Below are 11,093 nucleotides of genomic sequence, written 5' to 3'. Positions count from 1 at the left end.
GAATATCTGAAAAATTACAGATTTTGAAACTAAAGTATATACTTTTAAATAACCCATGGGTTAAATAAGAAATCTAAATAAAAATAACAAAATATTTGAATTGAATCAAAATTAGAACATGACTTAAAACGTATGGGATGCAGTTAATGCTTTAAGGGAAATCTCAAGCATTAAATGCTTATATCGGGAAAGTAGGGAAAAGCTCAAAAGACCTAAAGTTCCACCATAAAAATAAAAAATAAATAAATGAAGGTAAAATAAGCCCAAAGTATAAGAGAAAACTGAAAAACAATATAGTAAAATCAATAAAAGCAAAAAACTCATTAAAAATGTCAATAAAATTTATAAACTCCTGGTCAGATTTATCAGGGGGGAATAGAAAGAAGATATAAATTACCACAGCAGAATTAGAGACATCATTAAAGAGCCTATAGGCAAGAAAAGGATATTAAGTGAATATAACGATTTGTCAATAAATTCAACTGAGATAAAACTTGCAAAGACAACTCCAGGCCAAAATGGCTGTGCTGGTGACTTCTACAAAATATTTAAGGAAGAAAGAACACAAATTCTATGCAAAATTCCAGAAAACCGGAGAGTACACTTCCAGGCTCATTTTAAGAAACCAGCATTACTCTGAGATTAACATAGGAATGGAGAACTATAGCACAGTATCCCTCATAAGCACAAACGCACAATTCCTAGACAGAATACTTCCCAGTTGCATCCAACGATATATACACATATGTATAATACTCATACTCATAGTGAAGTGGGAGTTTATCCTGGAACTAAGACTGGTTTAACATTGGGAAATAAATCAATGTAATTTCTGTCTGCAGACCATAGAAGAGAAGCAAAGGATCATCTCACCAGGCGTAGGTGTAGGATCATCTCACCTTTAACAAAATTCAGTATCCACTCACAATAAAAACTCTCAGCAAACTAGGAATAGAAGAGATGTTAAACCTTTAATAAATGTTTCAAAAATCTTTAGCTAACATAATTCATGGGAAGGAATGCTTTCTTCTTAAGACTGAGAGCAAAGCAAGAATGTCCAACTCACCGCTGTTACCATAGAACTAAAAGTTCCAGCTACTTTAATAAGACAAGAAAAAGGAAATTCCCTGGTGGTCCAGTGGTTAGGACTTCACTCTTTCACTGCCAAGGGCCCAAGTTCAGGCCATGGTTGGGGAACGAAGATCCTGAAAGCCAAAAACAAAAAACAAGGCAAAAACATAAAAATCAGGAAGGAAAAGAAATTAAAGGCATAGAGATTAGAAAGAATGAAATAAATGAAATAAAACTGCATTTGCACATGACATGATTGTCTACATATAAAATCCAAAGTCATCTTCAAATAACCCTCCTAGTAGTCATAAATGAATTTAGCAATGTTGCAAGACCGGCATGCAAACTTTGACCACATCTGTATATGCCAGCAATGAACATAGGGAACCAACATTTGAAAAACAATGTGGACTTCCAGTTTCCAGTCTGGCATGTGAGAAGCTGGAACTGGCTGCTCTTTGTACTTAAACAAGTACAAAGATGAGCATACTGAAAAACCAATAAGTTGTCTTAGACCTGTCAGAGAGGTGAGGTCACAGGGCAAACTATGGCCCCTCAAAACTGCAAAGACCAAGAGGCAAATACAGAGAATCACAGCTTACTGGAGTTGAAATCCACAAGCACAAACCTGGTGGGAATCAGTGATAAGGTAAGGAAAGCTGGGCTGTAAATGACGAACTATGGAAGGCTCAGTGGGGACAAGTCTCAAGGATAGAAATGCCAAGGGGACCCACACTTATGTGGCTTTTACCTCCTGGAGGTAGACCAGGTCCTCACAGCAAATGGAGAAAACCCCACCTTGTGCTCTTGGCAGGAATAAGGGAAAAGGAATTGTTCTGAAATATGAAAGAGCATGCTGCTTGTAACAGAGGGGGCAGTTTGCTGGGGCTTCCCAGGTGGCTCAGATCATAAAGAATCCATCTGCCAATGCAGGAGACGTGGGTTTGATCCCTGGATTGGGAGATCCCCTGGAGGAGGAAATGGCAACCCACTCCAGTATTCTTGACTGGGAGATCCCATGGACAGAGGAGCCTAGATAGCTACAGTCCATGGGGTCACAGAAGAGTAGGACTGGACCTAGTAACTAACAACAACCTCCGAAGAAACTAGTTAACCAGAGCTTAACCTGGTGGGCTTTTACCAGAGCCTAACTGACTTGGGCGGGGGAGAAGGCAAAGGCACCCCACTCCAGTACTCTTGCCTGGAAAATCCCATGGATGGAGAAGCCTGGTAGGCTGCAGTCCATGGGGTCCCTGAGGGTTGGACTTGACTGAGCGACTTCACTTTGACTTTTCACTTTCGTGCATTGGAGAAGGAAATGGCAACCCACTCCAGTGTTCTTGCCTGGAGAATCCCAGGGACGGGGGAGCCTGGTGGGCTGCCATCTTTGGGGTCGCACAGAGTCGGACACGACTGAAGTGACTTAGCAGCAGCTGACCTGGGGGACAAGAAATACCCAACCCCAGTCCACAATAGCCATCCTGGCCCACTTAAGGAGTCAGGGGAAATTCAGAGCATGTGCGAAGCTCACCAAAAGCACAATCCATGAAAAGAAAGAACTGACAGGCTGTATGTTATTAAAATTAAAAAATTTCTGCTCTGTGAAAGACACCATCAAGAGAATAAAAAGTCAAGCCACAGACCAAGAGAAAATATATGCAAAAGGCATATTTGATGAAAGATTGTTCTCCAAAATGCAGAAGGAACTCTTAAAGCTCGTGTATGAAAACATAGAAACTCCTAGAAAATGCAAACTAATCCCTAGTTACAGAGAGCAAATCAATGGTTGCCTGGAGATGGGAATGGAGGGAGAGAGGAGTTGAGCTGAGTCATGAGTAGACTTTTGTGGGCAATGGAAGTGCTCATTATCTTGATTGTGAGGGTCTTTTAAATTGATTTTTATTGGAGAATAGTTGCTTTACAATATTGTGCTAGTTTCTACTGTACAGCAAAATGAATCAGCTTTACATAAACATATATCCTTCCCCTTTTGGACTTCCTTCCCATTCAGATCACCACATTTCATTACGCAGAGTTCTCTGTACTATACAGTAGGTTCTCATTAGTTATCTATTCTATACATAGTATCAATAGTGTATATGTGTCTCCCAGTTCCTCCCACCCTTGATTGTGCTTTTCATTTCACAGATGTACATGAATGTCAGTACTCATCCAATCATATACTTTAAATTTGTTCATTTTATTATGTCCATTATACCTTAATAAATCTTTTAAAATCCCTAGCAGAGCTGAGTGAGAGAAAAGAGGAAAACTCGCAGATAACCAGGATCAGAAATAAAAGAGAAGATATTGTTACAGATCCTACAGATACCAAAAAACAAAAAAGGAAATTTTATGAGACTCTATGCCAATAAACTCAGCTACATACATGAAGTGAACAAATTCCTTGAAAAAGAAACATATCAAAACTGATACAGCTTGAAACAGATGCTCTGAATGGTCCAATATCTATTAATACAACTGAGTTGGTTATTGTTTCCATGAAAAGAATTTCCAGGCCCAGAGTGCTTTTCTGCAGGGAGGAGGTATTATTAAACACACGAAGAAGAAATAATACAACTCTTACACAAACTCTTTCCAAAAACTGAGAAGAAAAGGTTTCTCAAATCATCTTAGGAAGTCAGCATAATCCTGAAACCAAAACCTGACAGAAGTATTGTGAAAAAAAAAAAAAAGTACAGACCAATATTCCTCATGAAATAGATGCAAAAATCCCTAATATAACACTAACAAATGAAATCGAGTAATACATAAAATGATAATACCTCATAATTAAGTAGAGTTTTCCCAAGGAACGCAAAGATGGTATAACATTTAAAAATCAGCCAATATAACTGACCATATTGACAAAATAAACGGGTAAAATAATATGATCATTTCAAAAGATCTGACAGAACTCAGTGCCCATTTGTGACCAAAACTGCCAGCAAACTTGAATGAGAAGAGCACCTTTTCAATGTGAGAAGCTGCTAAGCTGCTAAGTCACTTCCGTCATATCCAACTCTGTGCAACCCCATAGATGGCATAGACGGCTCCCACCATCCCTGGGATTCTCCAGGCAGGAACGCTGGAGTGGGTTGCCATTTCCCTCTCCAATGCATGAAAGTGAAAAGTGAAAGTGAAGTCGCTCAGTCGTGTCTGACTCTTCTTGACCCCATGAACTGCAGCCCACCAGGCTCCTCCGTCCATGGGATTTTCCAGGCAAGAGTGCTGGAGTAGGGTATCATCACCTTCTCCACTGTACTAAAATTCCTGGCTAGTATAATAGAGCAAGGAAAAGAAAAAGTTACATAGATAGGAAAGAAAGAACAAGACTCCCTAAACTTACAGATGCCATGATTATTTATGTAAGGGCTTCCCTTGCGGCTCAGCTGGTAAAGAATCCGCCTGCAATGTGGGAGACCTGGGTTCCATCTCCGGGTTGGGAAGATCCCATGGAGAGGGAAAGGCTACCACTCCAGTATTCTGGCCTGGAGAATTCCATGGACTGTATAGTTCATAGGGTCTCAAAGAGTTGATGATTATTTATGTGAAGATTTTTTTATATGAAAATAACTACTGGGACTCATGAATACCTTTACTAAGATCATAGGATACAAAGTCAATATGTAAAATCAATTCTAGCAGCAAATAGTTGGAAATGAATTTCTAAACAATTTCATTGATAATAGTATAAAAAACATGAAATATTTAAAGATAACTAAATGTGTACAAGACCTATATCTTAGAAAGTAGAATGTATGTGTTTATCCCAAACTTCCTAACTATCCTTTTCCCTCATCCCTTCCCCCCCAACCCCGCAACCATAAGTTTGTTCTCTAAGTCTGTGAGTCTCTTTCTGTTTTTACAAGTAAGTTCACTGCTATATTTAAAATGTGTAACCAACAAGGACCTGCTGCCTAGCACATGGAACTCTGCTTGATGTTATGTGGCAGCCTGGATGGGAGGGGAGCTTGGGGGAGAATGGGTACATGTCTATGTATGGCTGAATCCCTTCACTGTTCACCTGAAACTACTGCAAGATTGTTTGTTAACTGGCTATATGAAATTAAATGTTTCCAAAAAATCATTGCCAAAAATAAATGAATAGAAAGTAGAAAGTAATGTGAAGAGAAATTAAAGAACTAAATGAATAAATAAACCATGTTCCTGGCTTGGACTAAATATTGTTACAAAGCAAATTCTCTCCAGGTTGAACTATGAATGTTTATAGTTTCAACACAATTCCAACCTAAATATCAACAAGACTTTTTTTTTTTCAGAACTGACAAGTTGTTTCTAAGATTTAAACAGAAATACAGAGTAGCTAAAATAGCCAGTTTTCAAAATAAACAGCCCAGTGGGAGAACTCACACATCCTGATTTCAAAGTGTGTCAAAAGCTACAGTGATCAAGAAGGTATCCCAGAGAAATAGATCAATGGATCATAATGAAAATCCAGAGATAGATCTATCCATATTCAGTCAATTGATTTTTACAAAGGTATCAAGGCAATGGCACCTTCAATGAGAAAGAAACATCTTTTCAGCAAATGGGCTGCAAAAACTAGGAAAAAGTACAGAAAAAAAAAAAAACTCTTGTCCTTTACTTCACATCACACATTAAAATTAGTTTGAGCTAGACAGGAGATCTAGACACAAAAACTAGAACTATAAAGTTCCTGGCATAATACATAGCATAAGAATATCTTCATGAACTTGAGACCAGCAAAGATTTCTTAGAGAGGACTCACGAAAACACAACCACAAAAGGAAATATTGACAAACTGGACTTCAAAACTGAAAACCTCTGTTCATCAAAACTCCACACTGAGAATACAAAAATGCAAATCACAGACTGAGAGAAAATATTTGAAATACGTACATCTGACAAAGGGATTATATCCAGAATATTTAAAGAATTCCCTACAATTCAAAAATCAAACAGACAAAAAGAACAAGGCTGAGTAAACACAAAGAAGATATGCAAATGGACAATAAGAACATGTAAAATTACTCAATATCCTTAGCAATCAGGGAAACACAAGTTGAAAGCACAATGAGATATCACTTACATTTGTCAGAATGGTCAGTTTCAAAAGCTTGATGCTCTCTGGGGTTGGTAAGGATGTGGAGTAATGAGGACTCACTTGCATTGCTGGTGGGAGTATAACACAGTCTACACTTTTCGAAACTGTTCCTAAGTTTTTTAAAGGTTAAGCATATAGCCATCCCATCATAAAACAACTGCCCTCCCCTGAGTGTTCACTCAGGAGAAAAGAGAACGTATGTCTATAAAAGTGGATACAACCCAAATGTCTGCTAATAGAAAAATAACTAGTTAGATTGTTGTATATATGCACACAATGAGGCATTACTCAGCATGTGAAAGAAGAATAAACAGCTGATACATGCAGCGAAATAGATGACTCTCAAAAGCATTATGTTGTACAAATGAGCACATATTCTATGATTATGTGTATATGGAGTTCATGAACAGGGAAAATTCATCTAACAGTGATAGAAACTAGAGTAGGGTTTGCAGGGTGCATGGACTAAAAGAACCATGACGGAACTTTCTGGGCCAGTAGAGATGCTGTCTTCTGACTGGGGTGGTGGTGACATGGCATCTGCATTACTCAAAACCCATCAAATTGTACTCTTATCTGTGAATTTACTGTATGCAATTTTTGCCCCAGTGAAGCAGTGGCCATGAATATACATTGTTGTTCAGCCTTGTTATATGTTGTTATACCCCCAAAAGTTCCAAATTCCTTCCTCAAAAACCCTACAACAAAACACAAAAGAGACCATAAAGCTAAGCGATAATAAACAAACAGTCTATTAACACATCAAAATATTTGGGGGACAAGTAACATATTGTTTGTCCCTTAGAAAGTCCATTTTAAAACCATGTTCTTGGGTTCTGGTGGTCCAGTGGTTAAGACTCTGTGCTCTCAATGCAGGGGCACTGCTTCCCTCTCTGGTTGAGAAACTAAGGTTCCACGTGCATACCGTGCGGCCAAAATAAATAAAATAAAGAAATGCTAACTTGCTAAAAGGAAAAAGAAACACAATGTCAAAAAAATAAAAACATGTCTTTCTAACCATATAATTAAAAATAAAACAAATAGTTTTTGTTTTATTCTGGTATTCTGTATTACAAAATTAAAGCAAAATACAGTGACTGATTTTTTAAGCCAAGCAAACCGAATCTGTATTGTTAGAAGTCAGGGTGGTGGCTTCCCTTGAAAGAGGGTACAACTGAGGGAAGCACAAGACAGGCTTCCTAAGGGGTGGCGAGGTTCTGTTTCTTGATCTGGGTGCTGATTACACATGTGTATTCACGGTGTAACAATTCATCAAACTTTGTGCTTATCATATACGGTCATGTATATATATATATATATGCATCCACTTTTCTCAGTGTTTCTCAATTGTACTTGTATAAAATTAAAAACAGAAACAAATTAACCCTTAAAAGTTAACCATAGTGGAAGACTGGCCAGAGATGAGTAAATTTAAAGTAGAAATTGGGGTGGTTTTTTTTTGAAAGAGAGAAGAGCAAAGAGTCAGAGAGACAGGAAAGAAGGATGGACATTGTGCCTGACATTCGTGTGGTCCTCATTCAAGGTCAGTCATCATGACTATTACTTTCCTAAGGTTTATCTGTAAGATCCCACAAACAGCTGGGGAGGAGAAATAAGACGGGGGTCTGGGTTTACGTGGTGCCAGGTTACCTCTGAACAGCCTAGGAGGTGGTGATGCAGATGGCGGTGGTGCTGGCAAGCTCCTGGACCATGGCTGATCGGTCGGTGGGGCTGACGTCCCACAGCAGACTGGCATGACTTTTGATCTTGGCAAGAACAATGTCCTGGGGTCTGTAGTCCACTAAAAACTGTATGGCAGACTGGGGGCAAAGGAAGAAGGGGAGCGTGTATCGGGAGGCAGTGCACCTCTAGGGTCATCCATCATTTGGGTTCATCTCTGCGTGCTTGTTGAGTTGACTTGCCTCCTCTTTCCCTTACCAGGTCCATTGCATTTTAATAGCTGGAGCATCATGAAGTGTCAATATCTGGTTGGGATGTGAGAGAAGGAGATGACGGGTGGGGCCTGGGGGGCTGGGGGCTCTTCTGGACTCGCGAGACACTCACGGGATAGAGAGCATATTGCTGGGTCAGCCGGTCGTCGTCTGCATCCGAGAAAGGGACCAGGTTGTGCTGCTGAGCGCTCATGGAGAACAGGGTCTGGCAGAGAAGAGGAGGTGGAAGTAGGTGGGCTTCAGAAAGCTGGCCGTGCTAGTGATGCAAATGGGGGCAAAACCGCCGAGTTGTGCTCAAAGAACCTCTGTCCTCCCTGGGGTAATGGGCATCAGAACTAAGCACATGAGGTGCAATGAGCAAAGGTGCCAAGAGGTCAGACTTGGGGAAGAGATTCAGATCTCTTCTCTTGTGAAACCAGCAGGAGGAGAAGATGGGAAGGGTACACAAGGGGGAAAAGAACCAGGACGAAGGTCAGAAGCTGGGGTCTGAGTTCTGAACCCACGCCCAGGACCACAGCTTGGAGAACAAGGAAGCAGGTGCCAGCCCATTCCCTTCCTCCATCCAAGCACAGGCACCATCTCCCTGCCCTCCCCTCCAGACACCTCGTAACCATTGATGGTGATCTTGACCAACACTTGCAGGGGCTGGTTGGGCACGCCACCCACCGTCTTCACCAGGGACATGAAAACCAGGGGGAACCACATGAGGAAGACCAAAGCAAATGTGGTGATGCCTCCAAGCCCATACTTCACGGCCCTCTTCTGCAGCCGCCCAGGAGGCTGGGGGTGTTTCTACAGGAGTGGAGGGCGGCAGGTCAGGCCAGGCAGATGTGGACTCAAGGGAGGCAGGTTGGTGAATAACTGCCCTGAAAATTGAGGGAAGGTGGTCAATTCAGGGAATGCCCAGTGGTCCACAGTGCTGGGCTCAGAGAGAGCTGGACCCAAGTGCAGACCCCACATTTTCCCAGCTATGTCACCTTGAGCAAAAAGGCACGATGAACGGCCTGCCTCTCTGTGAAATGGGAATAAAATGGTACCTGTTCCATCAGGGAGTGGAGCACTCATGAGGTGATGGTAGCAGAGCTTAGCACAAGGTCTGCCATTTTATTGAGGATTTAACTACAAACTCCCGAGTCCCAAGTGGAGCTGGGCCAGGGCCATGCCGTGAGGTGAGCACCTTGCCTGCTGTTCATGGCAGGACCCTCATTGCTCCAGGAAGATAAGGTTAAGAGCAGGAAACTTGCAGCATGCCCACCTTCTCAGACTCCTGGTAGCATTTCATGACGCAGATGTTGGCATACAGGTCCTCCAGGCATGTCCAGCTGGGCTGAGGGAAGTGTTAGTCCACATCCAGTCTATGACAGCCCTTAGCTCTAAGAGGAAAGGTACTATGTGGAACCCGGGAGCAGGGAAGACCGGGGAAGCTGCAGGGTGCTGGTCCGTCTAGCTGTCCTGCCCTTCCATCCATCCCACCTGTCTGTGTGATGCTATCTAATCCCTATCCTTTCCCCTACCCCATCCATCTGTTCGGTGCCATCCCCATCTCATCCATCCTTTCCTGTGTCTTCCCATCTCATCCCACTCCATCCCAGCACCCCCATGTATTCTTCATCCTTTCAGCAAATAATCTTACACATTACCCAGCCTTACGCTTAGTATCTAGCTTATGTGGGTGAACAAGAGAGATAAACACAGGTGCACAAACACAGCCGGTTCCCTCTTGCCCTGGTTCAGGCTGCATGCAGGTCCTGGGACACCTCTGTCGGCACGTGGCCAGATTGGAGAGACCCGGTCTTCCCAGATGTGGGCCCAGAATTTGTCCTGGGTGGGTCCTAAGAGTCCCCCGTGGGCCCCCGCCGGGTGTATCTGAAATGTCTCACTCATCCTTTGAACAAGATGAGGTTGATGAGGCTGAAGTTTTTGGTCAGGCAGTTGCCGAGGATCCAGTTTGGGTAGCCATGCCTGATCTGGTAGGCGGACAGGCCAAAGTAGACGCACTTCACTAGGTACCTGGTCTGAGCCACGTGGTTGAGGGTAAACTGCCTGCAAATGCCCAGAAAAGCAGGTTATCCTGGCTGTGCATGGGCCTCTCTCCTCAGAGGTCTTGGACCCTCAGGGACCCACACTGTGCTCTGGACTCATCAAACCCAAGAGATTTGGGACTATTATTTCAAGAATAATTTTTAGTTGGGGGAGAAAGGAAGAAAAAGCAAAAACTGTTTTTCCTCAAATGATTTGATTTGCAGGTGGCCCCTGGGGACACTTGGGCTCCCTGTACTTTTCCTGGAAAAGGTGAGTTTCTATTCCCCCTTCGTCGCCTCTGGATGGAAGAGCCGGGCCGCAGTTGCCCTGTCAGAACCACACCCCTGGCTGCTGCTGATTTATCATTAAGATAATCCTTAAATCCTCTCGTCAGGCCAACAGAGACAATCTAATCAGAGGGGGCCTCCGCAAGCTCCTTATGTGCTTCTTGGCAGAATGGGGAGAAATGAGCCCCAGCAAGGCTGCTGTGAATGTCTATTCGAGAGAAAAGTTTAGAGCTGGGCCCTGGGATCCATGAGAGGTTTCAGGTCTCTGCTGCTTGAATCCTAGGCCTGGAGCCCCAGGCCCAGGGCCACCCTGCATCTGGTCCTTGATGAATTCTGGGGATGGGGAATGAGGACAGAGGCTCTGGACCAGAGAAGGGAGCCATCGACACGGGGGAGGCCCTGTGTTCCCATTGAAGCCCCTGCCCCATTAGTATCCAGCTTTCACCTTAATTAGTACAAGCTTTTCAGAGAAGCAATAAAACAACAATAAGCTGGACAAGCCACGGAAGACAAGAGATTTCAGTAATGGTGTTGGTAGAGTTGCCATTCTAAATAGACGGAGGGAGAGGAGAGAGTTGGGGAGAGGGAGACAGACCACCTCTGCTATTAAGAAAGCCAGTCATCTGCCCAGTTATTAAGGAACTAACGGTCACCCACCCCACTCCACCCCCC

The 11,093-nt window shown here is 42.8% G+C and overlaps 1 long non-coding RNA gene across 1 annotated transcript; it reads left to right on the top strand.

The window, feature by feature from the left end:
- The first annotated feature begins 1,677 nt into the window (after positions 1–1,677).
- LOC138416916 (uncharacterized) lies at positions 1,678–10,373 on the top strand. The gene is made up of 3 exons (XR_011247897.1): positions 1,678–1,720; positions 7,627–7,703; positions 10,359–10,373. It is a non-coding gene; the product is annotated as an uncharacterized lncRNA (long non-coding RNA).
- Positions 10,374–11,093: the final 720 nt, after the last annotated feature.

Source organism: Ovis canadensis, chromosome 13 (genome assembly GCF_042477335.2).
Source record: "Ovis canadensis isolate MfBH-ARS-UI-01 breed Bighorn chromosome 13, ARS-UI_OviCan_v2, whole genome shotgun sequence".
Taxonomy (NCBI): domain Eukaryota; kingdom Metazoa; phylum Chordata; class Mammalia; order Artiodactyla; family Bovidae; genus Ovis; species Ovis canadensis.
This window is presented reverse-complemented; position numbering and strand designations above follow the sequence as displayed.